This window comes from Leopardus geoffroyi, chromosome E1 (assembly GCF_018350155.1).
Source record: "Leopardus geoffroyi isolate Oge1 chromosome E1, O.geoffroyi_Oge1_pat1.0, whole genome shotgun sequence".
NCBI classification, from domain to species: Eukaryota; Metazoa; Chordata; class Mammalia; order Carnivora; family Felidae; genus Leopardus; species Leopardus geoffroyi.
Genome location: NC_059330.1, coordinates 40,574,770 through 40,583,063, shown reverse-complemented (window position 1 = coordinate 40,583,063; position 8,294 = coordinate 40,574,770).

The window sequence follows — 8,294 nt, the reverse complement described above, 5'->3', positions numbered from 1 at the left end:
AAACTGAGGAAATCTGAGTAAGATCACTGAATCCTATCAGCGTCTATTTTATGTTGTGTTAACTGTGCTCAAGTTAACTGTTAACTGTGCTCAAGTTTTTCAAGGTGTTACCATTGGGGGAAAATGGGTAGAGGGGTACCTGGAATCTTTTTATTATTTCTTACAACTGCCTATGAATCTACAATTATCTCAAAATAAGTGTAATCAAGAATGTCTTTAATATCAAGATAAAAAAATAATATGTTTCCGGGGTACCCGGGTGGCTCAGTTGGTTAAGCATCAGACTCTTGATTTCAGCCCAGGTCATGATCTCATGGTCCATGGAATTGAGCCCCACATCTGGCTTGGAATTCTCTCCCTCTCTCTTTACCCGTCCTCTACTGGCACACACACACACTCTCTCAAAATAAATAAAACAAACTTAAAATATTAAAAAAAACAACAACAACAACAACATTAAAAAAACGCCCACAATCAGAGGTGGTGCTGGGCCACCTGACCCGCCAGCTGATTCAATTCAGGTGGGGAGCTGGAGCCCCAGGCCCGGCCATGCTGGAGCGGTGCTCCACAGGTGTTCACGGAGGACCTGAGGACATGATGGTGGCATTGCACAGGTGGCTAACGGCCACAGGCTGAAGAAGCCGCAGCAACTTCAAGGATATCACCCCTGACAAACTTCTCTTGGCCATCAAGACCACAGTTTCCCCGGCCGTCAAGCTAAGCCGGGCCCAGCTGGGGGCTATCTGCATGGAAAATGTGCTTCAGCTCAGGGCCAGAGCAATCATGGTCAAAATCACTCAGTTTCTGAGTGACACCCCAGAGACTGCCTTTGTCCACTGTCATAGACAGTTTTCATCTGGGCTCCAGGCAGTGGCCATCATAGCTGGTGGCCTCACAAATGGGTGTTATGATATTGGCATGGCTTGTAGGTAAGAATTTCTTTCTGCCAGAGCTTACCAACCAACTTCTAACAATAAAACTAATCTTCATCTCCAAAAGCAAGCAAACAACAACCACCACAAAACACCCCACAATCAGGCACCACTACACAGCCTGGCTAAAATAAAAGACTGACTTTATCAGATGTTGGCAAGGATGTTGAGCAACTAGACTCTCAAACGCCGCTGGTAGGAATGTAAAACGGTATGATCACTGTGAAACAGTCTGGCAGCTTCTTAAAATGTTAAACATATGCTTACCCTATGACTCAGCCATTCCTCAATTCTTGGAAATTTATCTAAGGGAATTCAAAGCCGTACACAAACATGTATAGCAGCTTTATTTTTATAGCCTCAAACTAAAAACAAACCATTGGCAGGTAAATGGATCAACAAACCATAATTAGACCACATAATGGGATACGACTCAGCAATGAAAAGGAAAGAACCAGTGGCACATACATAATATGGATAAATGTCAAGCTAATAATGCTGAGTGAAAAAATGCAGATGAAAAAGACTCTATGATTCCATTCATATAAAATTCCAGAAAATACGGGGGCACCTGGGTAGCTTCGTCGGTTAAGCCCAAAAGAAAAGGGTGCTTCCTAGGAATATGGACAGAGGGCAGGAAGGGATAGAAGACCTAGGAGCACAAGTAGCCTTTGGGGGGTGGTGAAGGATATGTGCGCTATCTTGATTGTGGCGATGTTTTCACGGTGTATACCTGGGTTAAAACTCATCAAGTTGTACGCTTTAAATATGGACAATTTATTGTACATCAATTACGTATCAATAAAGTCATAAACAAAAAAAAAGCACAGTTAAATAGCAATAACAATGTGTGCTTTGGGCAGGTGACAAAGTATTTTGTGGTCTTGACAGCACCCAGATGAAGAAGGGAGCCAGGCACTATTTTCCTGGTTTCACAGATGGAACAGTGAGGGTGAGAGAGGTGACAGGGTTTGCCAGAAGCCACAGCACCAGGAAATAGGTGGTCTGGGCTGGGGCCCATGCCTTAGGTTGGATTGGTTAGGGTTCAAAGCACTGGCATTAGTTCCCAACATATCTCAGCCATTTATTACCTGGGCTCCTTATGTTACCTCTTTATATCTCCGTTTTCTCCCTTTACAGCTCCTTCTATGATGAAAAATAGCACAAGTACAAAAACACGCATAAAATACACAGTTTTATTAGATAATTATAGAATGAACACCCATGTAATCATCACACAAGTCAAGAAACACTGCCAACAGGGGGCACGCTGTGAGGCCTCTCCTCAATCACAATCTCATCCCTGCACTAGCTCCTCCCTAGGTAACCACCACCGTCCTGGTTACTACCCTAGTCTGAGCCCACATGGGCTCCCTCCAGGATTACTGCAATATCTTTTTTTTTAACGTTTATTCGTTTTTGAGAGACACAGAGACAGAGCATGAGTGGGGGAGGGTCAGAGAGAGAGGGAGACACAGAATCCAAAGCAGGCTCCAGGCTCTGAGCTGCCAGCACAGAGCCCGACCTGGGGCTCGAACTCAACGGACCACAAGATCATGACCTGAGCCGAAGTTGGTTGCCCAACCAACTGAGCCACCTAGGTGCCCCTATTGCAATATCCTTTTAACTAGATCTCTCTTTTTTTTTTTTTTTTTTTTTTTTTTTTTTTAACCCTTGCTCCCTTCCTTCTCAGCATAGCAGTTAGGATATTCCTTTAAGAGGCACCTGGCTGGCTCAGTGGGTAAAGTAAGTGACTCTTGATGTTGGGGTTATGAGTCCAAGCTCCACGTTAGGCATAAGCCTTACTTAAAAAAGGGGGGGGGGATGTAAAAAAAATAAAGTTGTCCTATTAAAAAATATATGTATTCCTTTTATTTTTTTAATATTTATTTTATTTTTGAGAGACAGAGAGTACAAACAGGGGAGGGGCAGAGAGAGAGAGAGAGGGAGATATAGAATCCAAAGCAGATGCCAGGCTCTGAGCTGCCTAGTGCAGAGCCCAACACGGGGCTTGCACCCATGAACTGTGAGATCATGACCTGAGCAGAAGTTGGATGCTCAACTGACTGAGCGACCCAGGGACACTTATATACAGATATTCCTTGTAAAATACAAGTCAGATCCTGTCACTCTCTGTTCAAACCCTACAATGGTCCCCCATTTCATTCTGAATAAAAGCTACTCTGTCCATCACTCCCTGTGCCACGTGGTCTCTTTACAGTTCCTTGAACAGGAAAATAGCAGACATGCTCCTTCACAGGGCTCTGGGTGTTCTCTCAGCTTCAAATGCCTTGGAATTGATCTGGAATGCTCCCTCCTAGCCACTTAACTGACCCCTTCCCCTCCTTCACGTATTTGTTCAAATTTCTCCTTTGTAATGAGGCTTCCCCCTACCACCCTATTTAAAACTGCAACCTACTTGCCCTGTTCATTGCTGTTTCCCCTGATGAAATGTGAACTACACAAGGCTTAGCATCTTTGCTTATTTCATTCATTGGTGCCCCAGTGTCTAGAATAGTACGCGGTACACTGCAGGCATTCAGTAAATATGTATTGAATAAAAGAACTAGAATGCAGTTTTTGGTGATAATCATTTCCTTGCTTTTCTTGGTAGTTTTTCCACCTTTGTGTATCCATTCTAAATAATATAATTTAGGTTTGTCTCTTTTTTTTCTTCAAATGTAAGGAAAGTGATTTAACTTTATATGTATCGGGTTTTTTTAAACGTTTATTTATTATTGAGAGACAGAGCGTGAACAGGGGAGGGGCAGAGAGAGAGGGAGACACAGAATCGGAAGCAGGCTCCAGGCTCTGAGCTGTCAGCACAGAGCCCAATGCGGGGCTCGAACTCACAAACCACAGGATCGTGACCTGAGCAGAAGTCAGATGCTTAACCCACTGAGCCACCCAGGCGCCCCAAGGTTTGTCTCTTTTTAACTCTATGTAAATTGAAGCATCCTATATACACACCTTTTATGTTCCACTCTTTTGCTCAACATTATGTTTTTGAGATTCATTCGTGTCATCGCATGTGGCTGCAATTCATTCATTTCCCCCAGCTGTCAAGTTTTTCCTTGTATGAGCATATCACAACCCATCCAACCATTCAACTGTTGAAGGAAATTTGGACAATCTCCCATGTATCTCCTGACATGTGTGAGATTCTCCTGGGTACATACCTAGGAGTGGAGCTGTATGGCCTTCATGCATGTGACTCTTCAGTTTTATGGGATAATGCCAATGGTTTCCAAGGTAATTGAATCCATCTGCCCTCCTATCTACAGTACGGTTATCTCTTTGGGCCTCAGTTTCCCCTGCACCTCCTTTGTAAAATAAGAGGATTGGACTAGGGTATTTCTGAGGTCTCTTTTGGTTCTGATGTTCTGTGGTTCTGTGATCAAGGAGGCCTAAATAAGCAGCACTCATGGCTTCACAACCTCAAGGCAGGACCTAAGTTATTAGGGACAGAGGCAGACACAACCTGTGCTTGGGATGAGGCCTTCAAAGCCCCCTAGGGTGAAGCACAGTCCTAAACTCTTAAGACTGGTGTCAAGGTAGAGACAGCTTCATGGAGGCTGACAATTCTCATTCATATACCATGACTCCTGTTTCTTTCTTTCTTTCTTTCTTTCTTTCTTTCTTTCTTTCTTTCTTTCTTTCTTTCTTTCTTTCTTTCTTTCTTTTCTTTCTTTCTTCAGGCAGGGAGGGGCAGAGAAAGAGGGACAGAGGATCCTAGGACCTGAAGCAGGCTCTGTGCTGACAGCAGGGAGCCTGATGTGGGGCTGGAACTCACAATCCGATCTGTAAGATCACAACCAGAATTGAAGTCAGACACTTAACTGACTGAGGCACCCAGGCGTCCCCATACCATGACTCCTGCTTCTGCCTGCCCTTGAGAGAATTTCCAAACACAGAGCGTGGCAAAGAGAGACAAGCAACAAAAATAATGAGTTCATTTAGAGAGAAGGTTAAAGACGTCAAGTGAAAGTCAAGGTTAAGTAATGTGGGGGGGGCGGGGAGGGGCTGTGTAGGTTCTGTTTTAGGATAAGAAGTGATAAAGTGGAGGAGTGCCTCCTGAAAGAGGAGGCAATTAAAGAGGAACACACCTGGTGAGCACGAGGCAGTGACAGTTTTTAAGACAGGGTGAGGGCAGAGTTGGGGGGGTGACTCTGGAAAGACGCTGGACAGGAGCTGGTTGGGCTGGCTGGAGAATGTTTCCTGAGCACAGAAGCTGGCTCTGGCTCTGGCCATACCTCCTTGGGGAGCTTACCCCAGGATACACGGGCTCTTGGCCCTTGGCTCCAATTAGAGACTGCTCAGTGCTGGGCAAAAAGTGAATGCTGCAGGAGTGAGAACTTCCCTGGTTCCTCACAGGGTGGGTCATGATGGGCCTCTGCTATAAGCCCTTGTCTCTGGTTGTCGCAAGGGAACAGGTGGGTTTAGAAGCGCACGCTCAGGTAGGACCCCCCATCTTGGCTGCATCTTCTCCCTCTTCCCCTGACTTCTACAATTTCCTTCCTTCCTTCACATGTTCTTTGCAGCATTTATTCAGTCATGTATACAGTGAGTGCCTATAGGCCCTGGGGATGCCAAAAGGAACAAGGCATGGTCCTGGGTCTTGAGGAGCTTCTAGCCAAGTTGGGGAGACTCACTGGATACGATTTCCTTTTCTTCCTTCTCACCTGCAGCAGGTGGTAGTGGACAGGGCAAGGGACCCGGCAGCAGAGGGCCAGTTGCCCATCTGCAAAATGATGACGCTTAGCTCAAGCGGTTGTTGTGAGGAGTATGCATTAGCACCCATGACTTTGACATAGTAGGTGCTCAATGAATATTAGCTAAAGTGGATTAAAATCCAGGAGGGAGCCACTGGATAGTCTAAGGCCACTGAAACTGTTGTGGTGTGCCTGAAATCCAGGCACGGAGATGGTGTCCATATCCTATGTCGGGGGGCATGGACTTGTCTTCCAGCTCGATCTAGAAGAGGAGAGAGGTGATTCAAATGGCAAAAACAGAGGCACCTGGGTGGCTTAGTCGGTTAAGGGTCCGACTCTTGATTTCGCCTCGGGTCATGATCTCACCGTTTGTGAATTGACCAATTCAGAGCAGAAGAGCCTCTGTGGGAACATGGTGGAGTAATGAGAGAGTATTTCCTGGGGAGGTTGAAGGCTGTGGGGAAGGACCTAGCACTGAACCACTCAGAGAACTGAAAAATCCCAGTGCTTGGCTGGCTCACGGACCCTCGGGCCAGCACCTCTCCTCCCCTCACTCCCTGGACAGTTCCTTTCTTGTTGCCCCCACCTGGGGCTAGTCACATTTGGGCCCAGCAATATCTATATGGGGGACTTAATCATTCAGCAAATATTTATTGAGTATTTATTATGTACCCGGCCCTATTCAATGTGCTGGAGACACAGCAGTGAACAAAGCAAAGAGGCTCATCTTCGTGCACATATGCAGGTATATGTGAAGGATAAATTGTTCGTAATGAAATTGCTGGGGCAAAAGAATGTGCATTTAAAATTTTTATCGATATTGCCAAATTGATGAACATTTCTTACAGTTTATGTTCTACCTGGGTGACTGTTTCTGGATGAGTTGTATCTTTCTAGCCAGAGGGATAATCAGGGCACTGACTACAATCTTCCTGCTAGCCCCTGAAGACCTGGAATTTCTGTCCCCCAAGGCTAGGAGATGTTTTCTTTCTTTCTTTCCTTTTTTAAAAAATGTTTTAAATGTTTATTTATTTTTGAGAGAGAGACAGAGACAGAGTGTGAGCGGGAGAAGGGCAGAGAGAGAGAGAGAGAGAGAGGGAGACACAGAATCTGAAGCAGGCTCCAGGCTCTGAGCTGTCAGCACAGAGCCCATCGTGGGGCTTGAACCCCTGAACCACGGGATCATGACCTGAGCAGAAGTTGGATGCTTAACCGACTCAGCTACCCAGGGGCCCCTCATAAGAGATGTTTTCTTTACCTACTGAGAGGTGACACTTCCCTGAGATTTGTGATCTTTGGGGAGATTCTTGATAGGGTTGGAGCTCAATCCATAGATTGATTGTTGGTCAGTCTCCAGGACCAACAGGAGAGAGGATGTGAGGAGTTGTTCTTTGAAAAGGACCATTGAGAAGGAAGCAACCAGAAAGTGACATCATCGGGGATCACTTAGTTCAGGCATGGGCAGTGAGTGACTTTAGCAGACCCACTCCTGGCTACAGCTGAATTGGAGGAAGGAGGGCTTCCAAAAGTTTCTGTCCACAAGAATGTTGCAACACTGTTGCAGTGTGTCAGTGGGACCGGAGTGCTTGGCAGTGGCTCAAGCATGGTGATTCTCTGCATACTGGGCTGACCCCTTCACCTGAGTTGATCAGTGCTCCATTGATTCTCCTTCCTGGAGCTAGTTAGGCAGCTGTTAGGGTCCTGGAGCGGCTCCCGAGACCTTCAGGACTGGGGTGAAAGCTCCAGAATGTCAGAGCAGTAAATATATGTCCTGGTTTTCAGGACTGCTTGATTTCAAATATTCTGCTCCACCTAATTCACCAGCACCTGTCAGACCGGGTGTCCCAGTTTTTGGTTTGGAAAATAGCCTGTCTCACAGGTAATGGAGAAGGAGGAGGCAACAGTTCATTCATTCCAGTGTGGAAGCTTGCGATGGTGGGTAAGGGAAAGGAGACCTGCAGAGATGACCCCAGCCTTGTGCTAGAACCTCTCCGTTGAATTCTCAGCTCCGCCTGGAGGTGAGGCGAGTGGGACGCAAAGCGATGTGACTGGCACCCAACTAGCCCCACCTGCTCACCTCATCCCCTGCCCTATCCCACATTGGCAGGTTTACCTGATCTCTCAGTCTAGCCCCACCGGCTCAATAGAGAGAGCCCACGTTCAAATGCAAAAGCAGTCTGCCATCGCTACGGAAAAAGCGGGTTTAAGCAACTGTGTTCAGTGTCACCAATTTTAGGAGGCTGGGATGCGGAGGTTAGTTTCTCCCAGGGGAAGAGAAGGAGACTCCAGGTCTCTAAAACTGTGCAACAGCCTGTTCTGCCAACCCTCCCCCTCACCCCCCCCATCACCGCTTCCTTCGGAGTGGCGGTCGGCCCAGCCCCTAAGTGATCAGGCCACCGCCCCCCGCCCCGTCCGTTCTCCTCCCGGCATAGCCCGGCCCATCTCCCCACCCGAGGCCCCGCCTCCGGCCCCGCCCCCGCACCCCCCCCCCCCCCCCGGCCCTACCGGATCCGGAGAGGCGGTGCCCACCAGCCCTCCGGACGGACACGCCAGCTGGACTTCAAGTCCCAGCAGCCCCTGAGTCCCGCCTCCGGGGGCAGAGCTATCCCGTGCAGCAAATTCGGAGGAGCCTTGGCGCTCAGGCTAGGGA